This window comes from Eriocheir sinensis, chromosome 64 (assembly GCF_024679095.1).
Source record: "Eriocheir sinensis breed Jianghai 21 chromosome 64, ASM2467909v1, whole genome shotgun sequence".
NCBI lineage: Eukaryota > Metazoa > Arthropoda > Malacostraca > Decapoda > Varunidae > Eriocheir > Eriocheir sinensis.
In genome coordinates, this window is record NC_066572.1 from 7,382,854 (window position 1) to 7,401,126 (window position 18,273).

Below are 18,273 nucleotides of genomic sequence, written 5' to 3' on the forward strand. Positions count from 1 at the left end.
ATACTGGCATAATATGATTTGATAATCCCATTTCAGTGTTGTGTTTGCAGTTATTTGTTGTCTGGATTTCATTGTGATTTTAACTGTTCTCAATACCACCCCGCTTTGAGTTGTGATTTTCCTTTTTTCTTGAAGCTTCATGTCATTGACTGTGTATGTCATTAGAAAACAACGTTATGGAGGAACAGCGTCTGTTACTTCATAAGGTCTTCTTCTGATGACATACACAGTCAATGAGATGAAGCTTTGAGAAGGCAAAAGGAAAATCACAGCTGCAAAGCGGGGTGGTAATGGAAACAGTTGGTCCATGTTGGCCTGCAACCGGCTCAGAATTGGTCCGGCATTGGTATTAATAGAAGGCTGCATAGGCCCAGTATTGGCTGCAGTATGGTTACGGAATGCCAATATAGATCTGTTTCTGGCCCGCAGCTTAACCGATTCAGGCCCGGGGTGCAAACATATATCGGCAAGTAAATGGCCCGCTGTTGGGCCCATTACTACGTGATGGCTTACCGATTCAAAACCGATTTGGTTTATGATGACTTGCCAGCACTGGCAAGATGCAGGCCCGGCATAACCATGTTTGCTGGATCCTTCCTGTCCCAAGTACAGCCCGTCCACACCCTGGCCCTCCGCTCCTTCCTGTCCCAAGTGTAGCCCGTCCACACCCTGGCCCTCCGCTCCTTTATGTCCCAAGTGTAGCCCGTCCACACCCTGGCCCTCCGCTCCTTCCTGTCCCAAGTGTAGCCCGTCCACACCCTGGCCCTCCCCTCCTTCCTGTCCCAAGTACAGCCCGTCCACACCCTGGCCCTCCGCTCCTTCCTGTCCCAAGTGTAGCCCGTCCACACCCTGGCCCTCCGCTCCTTCCTGTCCCAAGTGTAGCCCGTCCACACCCTGGCCCTCCCCTCCTTCCTGTCTCAAGTGTAGCCCATCCACACCCTGGCCCTCCCCTCCTTCCTGTCCCAAGTACAGCCCGTCCACACCCTGGCCCTCCGCTCCTTCCTGTCCTAATTACAGCCCGTCCACACCCTGGCCCTCCGCTCCTTCCTGTCCCAAGTGGGTAAAATTCTAGTGTTTGCCCATACTCCCCCCTCCCCCCCATAAAAGCCTGGGGACCTGGTGGGAATGCACGATTTCGGGTGGGGGACACGAAATCCGTCTCATTCGCGTATTTTTTTAGTGGGGGGGGATAAAAACTCCCTAGATCTAGGGAAATTCCCTAAATTTAGGAAATTTTTCCTCCCACCACCACTAAAATAAGCATTAGCGACGAATTTAGTGTTTCCTATACGAAAACCATGCACTCAGTGGATCCCCAAGCTTGCTTTGGGAGACAAGTGTCGTGAACCCACCAAACGATGCTCACCTCACCATCTGGCGTGGCACCGGCAGCCATCTGTGCTCACATAAACCGCCTTCACCACACTCATGCCCTCTCTCTAGTAGGTTGTCACCTCATCGCAAGGTTTCTGTCCTCCAAGTAGAGTCTGTGGCACCAAACACAGTCTATCTTCATTGTTTATCACTGACACAAGTAAAACCACCGGCTAGCCGGGATCCATCCAACACCGCGCCTTTAACACTACTGCGGCTTGTGCAGGAAGTGCAGGCTCTCGAACCTCTTGCCCGAGCTGTTCGAACACGTGAATCCTTACTGACCGGATTCTGAATCTGCTTCACAGGCTCGTATTCCCAGTATACAAGATGATTGTGGATATTGACTCCGCGCCTCCAGAATACGATAATACGCCTCCATATATCATAGTAAAAAAAAAAGTACTTGGAAGTAAAGAAGCCGAATTAATCCCCTTTCCCCAATGATCTTTGGGGACCTGCGTGAACTCGGGGTATTTTAGTGGGGGAGCATATTTAAACTACTCCAACCAAACTTTACGACTTGCTAACGAGGGGGCTTCACCCCCCCTTGACCCCCCTGCTAACCCCCCCCTCTTAAAGGTGCGTGTTCTAAAAAAAAAAATAACCACGCGTGGTGGACCTAGTCTCACATGCGTGGGCTAATGGCTAACAAAGCGTACCATCGCTAACCAAGCGTATTATCGGAAATAGTATTAGGTAAAGGTGCGTGTTCACACCAAAAAAATAATAATAACAACGCGTGGTGGACCTGGTCTCACATAGCGTATCATTGCTAACTGGATCGTTGGCAACGCTGCTCATATTGCAATGGCGTCGCCATGTAAACACATCGTCCGTATGTATAATATGCCCTTAAGTACAATATGGAGGTGCGGAGTGATTTTCAATAATTACCTTGCGTGGTTTCCGTACGTTGTAAAAAAAAAAAAAAAACGGAATTATGAAATTTCCCTACATCTTAGTAATTGTAAGGAATTTCCCTACATCTAGGGTATTTTTCAACCCCTCAAAACTCAAAAACTATGCATTTGCAACGCATTTCATGTTTACCACCGCATTCCCCGAAGTCTCAATGGCCCCCTAGCCAATTTTGGTTGCGAGGGGTGAGTATGGGCAAACACTAGAATAATACCCCCAAGTGTAGCCCGTCCACACCCTGGCCCTCCCCTCCTTCCTGTCCCAAGTGTAGCCCGTCCACACCCTGGCCCTCCCCTCCTTCCTGTCCCAAGTGTACCCGTCCACACCCTGGCCCTCCCCTCCTTCCTGTCCCAAGTGTAGCCCGTCCACACCCTGGCCCTCCCCTCCTTCCTGTCCCAAGTGTAGCCCGTCCACACCCTGGCCCTCCCCTCCTTCCTGTCCCAAGTACAGCCCGTCCACACCCTGGCCCTCCCCTCCTTCCTGTCCCAAGTGTAGCCCGTCCACACCCTGGCCCTCCCCTCCTTCCTGTCCCAAGTGTAGCCCGTCCACACCCTGGCCCTCCAATCCTTCCTGTCCCAAGTAAAGCCCGTCCACACCCTGGCCCTCCCCTCCTTCCTGTCCCAAGTGTAGCCGTCCACACCCTGGCCCTCCCTCCTTCCTGTCCCAAGTGTAGCCTGTCCACATCCTGGCCCTCCCATCCTTCCTGTCCCAAGTGTAGCCGGTCCACACCCTGGCCCTCCCCTCCTTCCTGTCCCAAGTGTAGCCCGTCCACACCCTGGCCCTCCCTCCTTCCTGTCCCAAGTGTAGCCTGTCCACACCCTGGCCCTCCCTCATTCCTGTCCCAAGTGTAGCCCGTCCACACCCTGGCCCTCCCTCCTTCCTGTCCCAAGTGTAGCCCGTCCACACCCTGGCCCTCCCTCCTTCCTGTCCCAAGTGTAGCCTGTCCACACCCTGGCCCTCCCTCCTTCCTGTCCCAAGTGTAGCCTGTCCACACCCTGGCCCTCCCTCCTTCCTGTCCCAAGTGTAGCCCGTCCACACCCTGGCCCTCCACCACCCGCACACTCACCCTGGGGGCCTGCACGCCGAGGGGCTCCTCCTCCTCCACGAGAAACACTGCCAGGGCACTTCAGGGCACGCGGCGGACCTCGACCTTGATCTTGATGTCACAGGGGACTTGTTTGCTTCCTCCTCCTCTTCTTCTTCTCCTTCCTTTATAGCTTCTTGGCTCCTTCTTGATTGTTTCACTTTTCTGTCTCCCTATATTCAGACTTTCCGATTTTATCCTTTCCGATTGACCTATTTTCCCATTTCTTTATTTTATTTCCCTGTTTTCTTCTTTTCCCTTCTCCTCTTGTTTATCTGCAACAATAAACTATCAATCAATCAAATCTCCTCTTTGCACATCTTCTTAGGTCCTTCTTGATTCTTTATTTTTTCTGTGTACCTAGATTCAGATTTTCCTGTTTTCCTCTTCTGATTTAGTACATATTTTTTCCCATTTTTCTTTTATTTCCGTATTTTCTTCTTTTTTTGTGATGATCTGCTTCTTTTTTCTCTTCTTCACACTATATTCAGGCTTTCCTATTTTCCGATTTGCCTATTTTCCCTATTTTTTCTTCTTTTCTTTCTAATTGGAGACTTTTTATGCCCTAAGTTGTTGTCTTTTTATGCATTTTATTTATGGTCTTTTATTTCTTGTATTTTCTTTTCCTTACGCTTAGTTTTATCCTTGGAGGAATAATACATGGAGTGGCCCTCAGCGGGTCGCTCTCTTGGAGGAAGATTCTTCCTCCTCTTGAGCAGGCATTGCCTAACTTTGTAATAACTACCGATGAAGTCCTTAAAGCTCTCCAGTCCCTTAAAACAAATACAAGCCCCGGACCTGACAACGTATATCCTATACTGCTTAACCCTAGAATGGAAACCGTTTGCCGTTTGGCACAAAAATTAAGGGGTTTTTGAAACTCGCGCTCACTGTGGTTAACCTTGGCCGAATTTTTCAACTCATTCACGTTCATGTATTAGTGCGTCGGGTGCCCTGTTGAGGAGAGGGTATCACAGTCCTCTGCTCCTTCTCACTTCTCTGGTATGAGTGCCCCGTGTGCCATTCGGCACAGCGTTTCCAGTAACGTTATTTTTGTTGTCAAATAAAGTTTTGGAAGTACCCATTTTGCCCTCTTCCGGATTCTATCCCTCTCTCTGTTCCTAAGGCTCTTCGTCTCATCAGCTCTCCTCCTCCTACTGATAGCCTTCTACCTCTTAAATTCCGCCGCGATGTTGCTTCTCTTTCTATCTTCTATCGATATTTCCACGCTGACTGCTCTTCTGAACTTGCTAACTGCATGCCTCCCCCCCTCCCGCGGCCACGCTGCACACGACTTTCTGTTCATGCTCATCCCTACACTGTCCAAACCCCTTATGCAAGAGTTAACCAGCATCTTCACTCTGTCATCCCTCACGCTGGTAAACTCTGGAACAACCTTCCTTCATCTGTATTTCCTCCTGCCTACGACTTGAACTCTTTCAAGAGGAGGGTATCAGGACACCTCTCCTCCCGAAATTGATCTTTCTTTCGGCCACCTCTTTTAATTATTTTTTTGGGAGCAGCGAGTAGCGGGCTTTTTTATTATTGTTTTCTTTTTTTGTGCCCTTGAGCTGCCTCCTCTGTTGTAAAAACAAAAAAAAGCCTGACAACACCTGGGGAGGAACGATACAACAAGTCCTCGCAGGACAAGATGCGTTGTCGAACGGACCTTTGGGATCCTCAAGTCAAGGTGCAGGTGCCTACATAAGTCAGGAGGAAGTTTGCAGTATGACCCCAAGAAGACTATGAAGATTGCGACTTCTTGTATGCTCCTGTACAACTACTGAGTGGATCGCTGCAGAAGAAGTACCAGTTCAGCCTGTGAGAAACAACAGACAGATTCCTGGTCAAGTTGTCAGGCAGGAAATTATTAGAAACTTCTTTTCCTGAGAAAAGGTAGGCATATATGTAGACCTTGCAGTTAGTAATAGATTACTTTCAAATGTAAATGTGCACAACTCACAGTCGGAGGCATAAGAACAAAACAACGTGGTGATCCAGAGGACTTGACTCCCACTGCAAGACGTTGAGAGTTTTCAACCATTGACAAGTGGCGGAGGGTTACCAACATGCTGCCTAACAGATCTTCAAGAGGGGCACCACCTCCACACCACACATTCTTATCACCTAGTTTGATAACCTACTTGTCCATCTCACATGGCCCATGTATCTCAGCATTCTGCACTCTTGGCTCCATGTCATCCTCTTCAACTTGTTGCTTCGAATAGCATAACTGGCCTCACATACATAGAAGTGTTCAATATACCTAGGCTATAATATTATATTTAAGGACTCTTATACGAGGTATCGCCCCAGACAGAGGTGTCGAAGTAAGTGTGTCTGATGGTAGGCTGGCTGACTGCTGTCGGGACCCAAGCCAGCATGCCCTGGGGGTTGTGTGCGGGAGGAGGAAAGAGGGTAAAGGACAAATGGTGTGTGTGTCATTATCAGGGGTAACCACGGTGGAGCGCAAACACTCGGTAGTTGTAGTCACGGCTTAATTAAGTTGATGAGTGATGTTAGACTGAGTGAGCCGGTTTTTTCCCACTTGTTTGGGGGAACACTGGATTGTGTTGTGCTGGACGCTGCCCCCGGGGGCTCGGTGACTCCGGACGGCTCGGGGTGGAGCGTGTCGCGGGGCGGGGAGCACGGCCCCGCCCGCGCCCCGCGGCCAGGCGCCAGGCGGGAAGTGTTGCCAACTCGCACATATTTTTGCTACATGTTCTTGTATAATCTAATATATACTGTAACGTTCTAGACTGTACTGTTCGGTATATATAGGAGAGGGCGAGAGGAGTTAGTCCCAGTCATAGTAAGCTAGTGGTCAGTGAAGAGTCAAGAGTGAATTGTACAACTAAGGAAGAATATTAAACTACAGAAGCTGTGCAAGGTGTTTCCATATCTCCCTCTCACGGAGTCTCCTGACGGCGACACGGAACCCAAGTAACACGTCCGGCATAACAATAGGTTTTCTTCGTGTGTTGGTGCTACTTGTTTCTTGTGTTTACATGTTAGTTTATAATTAGACTAAGTTCTAAGTGTTATGAGCGACAATTTAGTCTTGTATGGCTGAATCCTGTCCCTTGACCCTTAGTTCATCATCAGAATCTCTAAACAAATATATTTACCTTAAGTAATAGTGTTAAAGTCACGCTACCCATATTATTTGGCAGATGATAATCCTGTGTGCGATAACGGTGCCTTATTAGACTTGGTAAATGAACTACTAATTTTACTCTCTGGTTTAAGTGATCAACAATTAATTCTACTTTGAGGTATAATTAACCAACATTATTAAGGAGTGCCCATGCCAGGCACGACATTAAGAATATTTTTCTGTTGACCAGCAGACTTACTATAGTCAAACCATTTCCAATAGTCTGTTGAGGCAGTGGCTTCTGCAGGTCCTTTCCTCCTTCTGCTTTGCCACACAGTTCCAGTTACCTATTTCCTCCGTTTCCTGTCCTCTTTCACAAACTGGGCACCTGTAATGCACCACTACTTGATTTACATTTCTCAGCCCTGAGCATCTCTTTGTGGCACCACTTATCACCCCCTGTGCACAGGGCAGAGTTAGTAGCCATTTCTCTTCCACACCAACTACCTTCCTGTATAGATGATTTCTCAGTAATTACTTATTTGTTGTGCTGTATCAGCTGTTACGTGCTACATCAAGCTGTAATACTCAAACTGCAGGTTAATCCAATAACAAAGTGAATGACTAAGTCATGTGTTATTATTCCCAAGCTCCATTGGCAATGGCGAGTACACATTATATAACTGAAGCATATTACACATTCATTGAACACAATTAAAACTAACTACCCTAATCAAATTAAATGTAACCTAACCTCATCTGACCTAATTAAACTAAATATAAGGTAACCTAACATAACCTGGCCTTAATGCCTGCTCCCAAAATGAAATAAATGGAAATAAATATGATATTAATTTGAAAAATATATCTGAGGAACAAAAAGAGGGAAAATGACAAGAATTGAACTATGAAACAAGAATTGTTGGCTTCAAGATGACCTCAACTGACTAAGAATGACAAGATCTACGCAATGTGACAGGTCAGAATTGAGTCTTGAAAATGATTTCTGATGATTAAGAATGACATGATCTACTGAATGACAACAATTGTCTGCTTTGAAAATGACCTCAGCTGAAATAATATTGCATGCATTTAACCTTTTACATCCCTCTCCAACATCCTATTCCATTCAGTCACAACTGTTACCATAATCCCCTTTTCTCTCTTATATACATACATCACTCAAGTAGCATGTGCTCAATCATATCGTCACCCCTCTTTCACACCTACATGAATGTCACACCTTGGGACTAACACCTTGCCACCATCTGGAAGAGGATGTCCTCCCCGGCACCACCACACTGCACTCAACCCTCCCACCACTATCATTCCAACCTCCCACTGATGTGTTAGATCCCTGAACCCCTACCTACTGTTCTTTACAATGTGTTTATAATGTGTACATTTTTAGCTTAGCGACTGGCAAGACCAAATACACTAAATTATTACTATTAACACACACACACTTGACCAATAAGCCCAGGCCACAACAGCCAGCCCAGCACAGTCACCAAAAAGATCAGACCTTCCACAGGACCCACCAACCACATGAAGCCTGGGGTGGAAAGTGAATAACAGATCATGCCGTCACAGTCACCATTTGTTCCAACAGATGAATATTTTCTGTTCTCTGTGCTACACACAGCCCTGTAACACCACCACAACAAACACTTGCACTCACACACACAGCAGAACTGAATCAGCACAGCACCTCAGGAGAAGTGGACCTTCATGTGCCTGACAATCTCATACTTAGTCGTGAAACATTTCCCACAAACATCGCACTTGAACCCTTTATGACCAGAGTGTCTGAAGAGGTGCCTGTCCAATATACTCTTCAGTTTGAATCTTTTCCCACAAACTTCACACTCATGACTCCTTGCATCAGTGTGTGTAAGAGTGTGTAATTTGAGGGTACCCTTCTGACTGAAACATTTCCCACAAACTTCACACCCATGATTTCTTTCACCAGTGTGTGTAAGAGTGTGTAATTTGAGGGTACCCTTCTGACTGAAACATTTCCCACAAACTTCACACTCATGATTTCTTTCACCAGTGTGTGTAAGAGTGTGTAATTTGAGGTTACCCTTCTGACTGAAACATTTCCCACAAACTTCACACTCATGATTTCTTTCACCAGTGTGTGTAAGAGTGTGTAATTTGAGGTTACCCTTCTCAGTGAAACATTTTCCACAGATTTCACACTCATGATTTCTTTCACCAGTGTGTGTAAGAGTGTGTAATTTGAGGGTACCCTTCTGACTGAAACATTTCCCACAAACTTCACACTCATGATTTCTTTCACCAGTGTGTGTAAGAGTGTGTAATTTGAGGGTACCCTTCTGACTGAAACATTTCCCACAAATTTCACACTCATGATTTCTTTCACCAGTGTGTGTAAGGGTGTGTGTGTTGAGGTTACCCTTCTGACTGAAACATTTCCCACAAACTTCACACTCATGATTTCTTGCACTGGTGTGTGTAAGGGTGTGTGTGTTGAGGGTACCCTTCTGACTGAAACATTTCCCACAAACTTCACACTCATGATTTCTTGCACCAGTGTGTGTAAGGGTGTGTTTGTTGAGGGTACCCTTCTGATTGAAATATTTCCCACAAACTTCACACTCATGATTTCTTGCACTGGTGTGTGTAAGAGTGTGTTTCTTGAGGTTACCCTTCAGACTGAAACATTTCCCACAAACTTCACACTCATGGTTTCTTGCACCAGTGTGTGTAAGGGTGTGTGTGTTGAGGTGACCCTTATGATTGAAACATTTCCCACAAACTTCACACTCATGGTTTCTTGCACCAGTGTGTGTAAGGGTGTGATGTTTGGGGTTACTCCTATTACTGAACCTTTTGCCACACTCCTGACTTTCATGAGGTCTTACACCAGAGTGTGTGGTTGTTGAGGTCATCCTTCCCTGCATGTCTTTTCTCACACTCTTGGCTTTGGTCAGTAAACTTGCTCTCATTCTCAGATCTTCTCACACTTCTGAAATTCAAACTTCCCCCTTTGTGGATGAAGAGGCCAGCAGTTGTTGTTGTTGTTGGTTGTTGTGTTGGTGGTGTTTTTTATCACTCCTGAACCTCCCACCAGTAGCAGTCTGCTCCTGCTGATCCCAGCCACTCCAGCTGCTGTCCCGCCTTGCAGCCTCCACTGCAACACTACTCTGGATGTGAGGAGTTGGCTGGCCTTGAGGAACCTCAGAGATGCTGGAGAAGGCAGCGAGGTTGCTTCAAAGCCACACTCAGTGACCAATTGAGCAGGCAAGGCGAGGGATGCACCAAGGAGTCCTGAAGTCAGCGGCAGCAGGGACGGAACAAGTACTGACCACAGCAACTGTCTCGATGCCTCACTTCAACACTAACACCAGTGGTGGACATTGGGACACAAAGTCATGTGCTGAAAAAAAAAAAAAAAATAAATAAATAAATAAATAAATAAATAAAGACTGGTAAGGAAACTGAAGTTGGTGGGAGGGATCAGGGCGGTGGTGGGTGCACCGAAGGCAAGCCACAGGCCACCGGGTCAGGCAAATAGTGCGTGTACTGATAATAAACTAATGCAATAATATATTCATTGATAAATATGTCTTTTGAACTAACCTAAATAAATCTGAAGCGATATTCGTAACAATACTAAGTCAGAACTACACGTAAATGGACAATATCCAGCGACCAAAGCTGCAAGCTTGATAGTTTTAAGGCCTGTTAACACATTAATAGTGTAACATACCCGCCAGCATACCAACACCGTGGACGCCAGTTAAAAGCCAGCTGGGAAAATTGGGAATACCCCCTTGTACTTGGCCATGGTTATTTACCGGATCCAGTTTCTCCTCAGCCAAAACAATACCCGTAGCGGTTAATATGTTATAAGTAGGTAAGGGAAGAGAACGAGAAATACGAACCACAGCTTGAGTTGGCACCCCTGATATAAATCCACTCTAACCATATATTTTTATATATTTATACGTTACGTTAAAGGAAAATTAAGTTTAGAATCAACACACAAAAAGACAACCTCAGAAAGGCAGAGGAAGGATAGATTAATGTACAAAGCTGAAAGGCGAGAAGGAAAAGTGTTAGAACCTGGGGAAGGCCACGTCAGAGGGAAAGGTAGCGAGGCAACCGCTCCGGCTGGCATGATTCATTCTAGACTTAACCTTCCCGCACGGCGGAGGTAAGCTCACAGCTCGCTAGAGTACGGCTGCCTGGGAGTGAGAGATAGCCCTAGCCGACGTTCATTAGTGATTCATTCTAGACTTAATCTTCTGCACGGCGTAGGTGGCGAGAGACAGCCGAAGGCCGGTGTCCAGGGGTAGGGAAGGCGAATGCCCGCCATCTTGAAGCCGCCCAATTGAGTCGGGAATGGACCCAGACGCCAGTGGTTGACAAGGGTCATGCCCTCAGTCATGAGTGCCTGAACTGAGCAAAGGTAAGGGCGAGACACTCCAGTCCCTGCCCCCCCCCCGGAGACCACCAGGCTTGTGAATGGAGTAAACCGCTCCAAACCCCCCCCTGTAGGCCACGCACGACCGCAAATTGTGGAGCTCTCAGGCCTCCACCAGCCAAGGAAATTGTGTCAAATGGGTCAGGGGCCCCCGCTGTGTGGACGAGGGCTAACAGTGACCCCCGTTAGCTGTAACGGTCTGATCTTTCCTCATACTAAACTCTTTTCTTCCTATTTTTTATGAGTGTTTTTTGGTGTGTGTGCACGCCGATGCAGGAAGTTGATATCGGATTGTCTAGCCAATCGGGCGGTAGCCCTGTGATATATACCTACATATGTTCATCTCTCTCGTGTGTAGCATTTATCCATAAGAATGTTAGGGATTAGAAGAAAGGTTTTCACAGTTATAAACAAAACATGCTACACTTCCCTCGTCTAGTGAGGATTATTGTTAGGGGGAAGGGAACTTGGGAAACAAACCAATAAATTGTATTCTGCCTATGTCCTGTATTAATGCATACAGCCTTCCTAGCCTACGGTGCAGTCTCGCAATCTCCCCCACCACGACCTCCGAAGGTAACCACGACCCCACACTACCAAACTTTGGACTGAGGATACCATCTACCTCAAGGAACAACCCATAGTAAGCTGGGGAGCGACAGACACTATCTACCAGGTGGGACAGTTGTTAAGGTCAAGTGTTACCTGGCCTGCAAGGGCAGGGAGAGTCTGGGGACTAACCAGTTAGTTTAGTTCCGTCCCACCTGGTTCATAGAACTGCCGTTCCTCGCTTACAGGCTTTGGGGGTTGTGCCATATTACAACCTCCTGGTGGCAGCTTACAGAGAGAGAACAGCAGGGAATCGAACCCAGCCGTACACTCTCTGTGAGGCTGAGGAATAATAGCGTCACTATTCTTCCTCTTCCTCCCCTTTTTTTATTTTTCAACCTGTTATGACCAGGGGTCGAACCTGGGACTGTTACAATAGCGTTTGGCAACTCAGCACTCTTGCCTGCTCCGCGGAACTTTCACGGCGCCCACCACACCAGTGTCCGTTGGACTTTTGCAGAGAGAGGAGTTATGTACCATTATGAGAGGATAGCCTGTAGTATAGTGTAAAAATCCACGGTACAAATATATACCAAATCGTGGACCACTAATATTTTTTCCCTCTGCCGCGTATTGGTGCACCAATGTACCAGGCATGGGTTGGCGCATATATGTACCAGTCCGCGACGCACTGACGATATAGTCTTGTTCTGCTATTTGGTTTAGTTTTTATGATTATTATACGAGTTTGTGTCAATACAATATCTTACATTTTGATGAGCTGTACATAAAAAAACTATTAATAATGTTTTTTTCCCTCCTTTTCAACAGAAATGAACCCGACCGTCTTTTAAGGAGGGCGATCGGATACCTCATCTGGTGATTCAGATGATTCAGGTTTTTTGTCAGTTCAGATGACCCAGATGATGAGCTCTCCGAGGAAAGTGACGAGTTAGAAACAGATGAAGAGCAGGATGGGGAACATTATTTTCTTCTCTGTTATGAGCAAAATTTTAATTTATAAGGATTTTTTTTTTTTTTTACGTTATTTGCGGAGTGGTATTTCCCTCTACAGTTCAGTAAAATACACTATAATAAATCAAACATTGGGATAATCTAATATTCCAAGTACTAGTAAGTAGTGATCTGGAGCATTATTTTTTTGTTATGAAAGCAAGATTTTCATTTATCAGGATTTTTTTTTTACGTTGTTTGATATGAGGGGCATTTGCCTCTACAGTTGATTACTGTTACATAATGAAATGCTTATATTTGGAAGCAAAATGTCACCAAACTTTAAATGTATTTTGGATGCCTTTACATAGCTATATATTTATTACCTTATCATTTTCAACTTATTACCTGGTACCATTGCAACACATCTGCAGTCATGATAAACACAAATTTACCCAAAAATTGTTTATATACTCATGTTTGTAGAAGTTTATAGAAAGGGCTATTCGAGCCACAGATGTACCAATATGCAACAAGTGAAACATCTGCTCAGCACACTGGCGGCCCAGTAAGTGAACAAGGTATAAACAATCATATGTGAACATTTCATGACAATCAAATGAATACAAATGGCAAGACACATGAAATGGAAAAAAAAATCTTGAGGAGCCAAAATCTTGAAAATTTGTTTTTTACACTTCAAAAAATTTCACAAAATCGACAAAACGTCTGACAGTCTTTTGTAAGGTATCAATATAATCTACAACTAAACGGCAATTTTTCTCATTTTGTACATTTTTTAAAATGTAAAAAGAAAATGGGAGAAAAAGTGGAGAAAATTATTAGTGAAAATAAATTTCAATTTTTTTAAGCCAGAACAAAAAATGAAAAAAATTACAAAATGATAAATGTAGATCTATACACAAAGTTTCTTTGGTATATTTTTTTCAACTAAAGTCTGTGAAACAAAAATAAGATTTTATGCTTTGTTTGAGTCTCCTCTACACATTCACCCAAATTTCACAAAATTCACAGAATGTCATACACTTACACCAACAAACAACATACTAAAATTTCAAAGCCATAGGACATACTGTGTGCCCAGGAGGGACCCCCCCGGGCGCCCTCCTTAACCCGAGAACGTGGGCAGACCCTTTTTTAGGCTTTCACGAGTCGTGGCTGTGGTACGGTGGACCCTAAAAAGGGCTCGCCATAAAACGCCTAATTCGAGCTAATTGTAGGCGGTGGTGGCATAGCGCAACCCACCATGAATGCCCTAGGTCAATGTGGTGGGTGGGTGATCTTGAGGTGGGCTTTTTTGTCATAGGTGGTGCTGTAAGGTCGTGGCATACTGAATTAGCTATCCATACAGTGATCACTTGGCAAATTCTCTGTAGTACACAACAAGCGACTCTTGGCTAGATGCCACGCATCACGAGACTGTTTATTTTGTAACAAACATCACCCAAAAAGAATGGAGTTTGAGTAAAAGTAAATATTTGTAACGGTTTTATGGTTATGAGAGGAGTACTCTGATGTACGTTCCATGCTCTTTTCTTAGTCTCAAAATGCAGAGTAGTTTTGTCGTTTCTCGGGCACTTCTCGGCCTTCCCATAGCCCAAGCCTACGGGTTAATAAGGCAGTGAGGCCGCTGATTGGGTGAGCGCTGGCGATGACGTCATTGGACTCCCAGCGAATCACAAGCGTGTTTTCAGAGCTCAGCCAATCGTAAGGCTTCATCTGTGGCTTTAAAATGACCCGTTCTCTCTTTCTGTTTCCTTTCTTTTTCCAAGGTACGTATTTTGAGATAACAAGGGAGTAAAGGAGGAAAAAAAGTGAGCTCCGGGGGGCAGCATGACCCAATTATAATGGCACCACTATAAACAGTTGCCTGCGCCATGACAGGCTCGGGGCCGACCATTAGGCTCAGATGGATAGTTTACCGGCGCCATAAGCCACATAAAAAAAAAAATTTTTTAAATCTCCACGGGTCGGAACAAATAAGCGCTTTTTCAGTGTTTTCAATACCTTGAGTTTCGCGACCCTCGAGTTTAGCGCTACACCTTCGGAACAAAGCGAGCACGAAACTGGAGAGGGTACTGTAGTCATAACATAAATACTGGCCTAAGGCAAAAACCTTCTCTTTCATCGTACTTTTATTTATTGGAGAGTAAGATGTTGGTATTTTCCTGAGGTTGGGGTAGCAACCCTACACACGCGTGGCCCGTCCACACCCTGGCCCTCCGCTCCTTCCTGTCCCAAGTGTACCTGTCCACACCTTGGCCCTCCCCTCCTTCCTGTCCCAAATGTACCCGTCCACACCCTGGCCCTCCACTCCTTCCTGTCCCAAGTGTACCCGTCCACACCCTGGCCCTATGCTCCTTCCTGTCCCAATTACAGCCCGTCCACACCCTGGCCCTCCGCTCCTTCCTGTCCCAATTACAGCCCGTCCACACCCTGGCCCTCCGCTCCTTCCTGTCCCAATTACAGCCCGTCCACACCCTGGCCCTCCGCTCCTTCCTGTCCCAATTACAGCCCGTCCACACCCTGGCCCTCCGCTCCTTCCTGTCCCAAATGTACCCGTCCACACCCTGGCCCTCCACTCCTTCCTGTCCCAAGTGTACCCGTCCACACCCTGGCCCTCCCCTCCTTCCTGTCCCAAGTGTACCCGTCCACACCCTGGCCCTCCGCTCCTTCCTGTCCTAAGTGTACCCATCCACACCCTGGCCCTATGCTCCTTCCTGTCCCAATTACAGCCCGTCCACACCCTGGCCCTCCCCTCCTTCCTGTCCCAAGTGTACCCGTCCACACCCTGGCCCTCCGCTCCTTCCTGTCCTAAGTGTACCCATCCACACCCTGGCCCTATGCTCCTTCCTGTCCCAATTACAGCCCGTCCACACCCTGGCCCTCCCCTCCTTCCTGTCCCAAGTGTACCCGTCCACACCCTGGCCCTCCGCTCCTTCCTGTCCTAAGTGTACCCGTCCACACCCTGGCCCTATGCTCCTTCCTGTCCCAATTACAGCCCGTCCACACCCTGGCCCTCCCCTCCTTCCTGTCCCAAGTGTAGCCCGTCCACACCCTGGCCCTCCGCTCCTTCCTATCCCAATTACAGCCCGTCCACACCCTGGCCCTCCGCTCCTTCCTGTCCCAAGTGTACCCGTCCACACCCTGGCCCTCCGCTCCTTCCTGTCCCAAGTGTATATATATATCCAGAACAGTACAGTCTAGAATGTTACAGTATATTTTAGATCATACAAGAACATGTAGCAAAAATATATGCGAGTTGGCAACACTTCCTGCCTGGCGTCTGGCCGCGTCCCACGGGGCGCAGACGGCTCGCCTTGCTCCCCACCCCCCTGTTCGCTTCTCCCGGAGCCTTCTAGAGGCCTACGGTCGCCGGGGGAAGCTTCCAGCACAACACTATCCCCCCCTCTTAATTGTGATCGTCCCGATCACACACTTAACTATATATAAACATAAGAGAATTAATCAAAAACATAATAATCGTCGTATCGCTGTGGACGCCTGCGTTGTCTCTGTCTTCTGCTCGGTGCCTCCTGCACGTCTGTCTCCTGGTGCGCCTCGTCGTCGTCCGCTTCTTGGGGTGTCCCTGGAACATCTGCCGAAGCCGGGAGGTTATCTCCCTCGGCTGAAGGGTCCAGAAGGCCTATGTCGTCGTCGACCTCCTCTCGGTCCTGGACGTCCCGACGTTTTCGTCGGCTGCGTGTCTGTAGTTGTTCCAGGTGTAGTTTCCCGGACCGTGGTACCTCCATAGGCGGTTGACGTGGACAACTTTCGACTTGGTCTTTTCCGTTCTCCGGATTCGGTAAGTCACGTCGGAGAGGCGTTCTAGCACAGTATAAGGGCCTTCCCAGGGGCTCTGTAACTTCGGAGACTGTCCTTTCTTCCTCTGCGGGTTGTAAAGCCAGACTTGGTCTCCTTCCTTGAAGTCAACGTGGCTTGCCCTCATATTGTAACCACGCTTCATAGCCTCCCCGGAGAACTTCAAGGCACCTCGGACTTGATGGTGCACCTCTTCCAGCCGTTCCTCTAGTTGACGGGCAAAACTGGAGGCGTCCCTTGGAAGGCTTTCCCCAGGAGGCCTTCCTGTCAGTAGGTCCACCGGCAATCGCAGCTCACGTCCAAACATCAGCTTTGCCGGTGAATACCCCGTAGTCTCGTGGGCGGCAGACCTGTAGGCCATGAGAAGCGCAGGCAGCTTCTGATCCCATGAAGACTGATCATTGTTGCACTGCTTGGCCAACTCCTGGCCCAACGTCCAATTAAACCTCTCCACCATTCCAGCTGACTGTGGGTGAAGAGGGGTGGTCCGGGTCTTCTTGATACCCAGAAGCTTGGTAGCGGCGGATTCGAACCCAAATCATCCACGACGCAGTGAATACTGGACCGGCACGCTAACCACTCAGCCACCGCCTTGGATACCAACAGAAAAATGATGTATTTGTTATGGGTTGTCTTAAAACACCTATGTGTAAAGAAGGCGACGCAATGTCCTTCCCCCTTCCTCCACCAGCAGTGGGCAGCGGCTGTCAGTCATGGCAGGCCACAGAAATTTTAGGGCTGGGTTAGGTTAGGTTAGGACAACAACATGTCTTTGAACAAAAATAAAGTTGAATTAATAAGATATGGGGAAAATGGCCACCTCAAGATCACAGTACCAGGTGAAAGGTCAAGAAATTGCAGAGAAGAGCTCCGTACATGACCTGGGGGTACTAGTTAGTAATGACTTTTCACCCACTGAGCACATTGACATCACAAGGACGGCCAGCAGGATGACAGGATGGATACTCTGCACCTTCAAGACGAGGGAACCCGAACACCTCCTCCCGCTCTGTAAGTCCCTGGTGTTGTCGAAAATGGAATACCTGTGCCATCTGTGGTCCCCACACAAAATGTACAATATCAAGCGACTGGAACAGACACAAAGGGTCTTCACAAGGAAGCTGAACTCAATGAAAAATCTGAGTTACTGGGACAGGCTCAAGACTCTGCAACTCTACTCCCTCCAAAGACGAAGAGATAGTACTACATAATTAACACTGAAGAAGCAAGTGCCTAACCCATCACCACAAACTGAAGGAGGGATAACACGCCAGACACACCCCCAATTTGGCGCACCTGCCCCAGGACATCCATTGAAACAGTCAGTCAATGTCTTAGGTCCATACATGCTGCCAGCTTTACCAACGAGGGACCAGACTATTCAACTGCCTGCCCAGGGACATCAGGGACACCTCAAACTGCAGCATGGAGACCTTCAGGAGAAAATTTGACCTGTTTCTGCAGGGGACCCCTGATGAGCCCCTGTCCCACACACGACTACTCCAAGGGGGCAGAGAGTAGCTCCTCCCTGACCAGCTGAGGCACATTAGGGGCCGCTTTCACAGTCATTTTGTTTGTTTTATCGTTACAAATGGCGGTGATTGCCGCTATAGTATTTCCACGTAAAACTGGCCTATGGGGTAGTGGCGGCTGCGGGTGAGCCCAGCCCGCACCTTACCACACACTCTCAACACCTCTCACCTCCTCTACCACTACCCCATAGGCCAGTTTCACGTGGAAAACTATGCGTTGATCACCGCCATTGGTAACGATCAAAACAAATAAAGTGAAAGCGGCCCTAGGAGTAGGGCACAGTGTTGGGGCGGTGGACTCCCAAGTCGCCCAAAGTGAACATCACCTACACTGCAACAAGACAAGACCCATAACTTAAAATACAGTTAGTTCCGTATTGGAGAGTAAGATGTTGGTATTTTCCTGAGGTCAGGGTGGCAACCCTACACACGTGGCCGTCTGTCCCAAGTGTACCCGTCCACA

General features: G+C 47.4%; 1 protein-coding gene across 6 annotated transcripts in view; it reads right to left on the reverse strand.

Annotated features, from left to right (window-relative positions):
- LOC126987356 (zinc finger protein OZF-like) overlaps window positions 1-18,273 on the reverse strand; it is a 148,246-nt gene that overhangs the window by 11,610 nt on the left and 118,363 nt on the right. For 2 of the 6 annotated variants that reach the window (XR_007740801.1, XR_007740799.1), the window contains exon 1: window positions 3,362-4,948. The exons of the other annotated variants lie outside the window; for them this stretch is intronic. The gene's annotated coding sequence lies outside the window, so the exon portion shown is untranslated. Of the gene's footprint in view, window positions 1-3,361; window positions 4,949-18,273 lie in introns of those variants that run through there. 6 annotated transcript variants of the gene reach the window in all.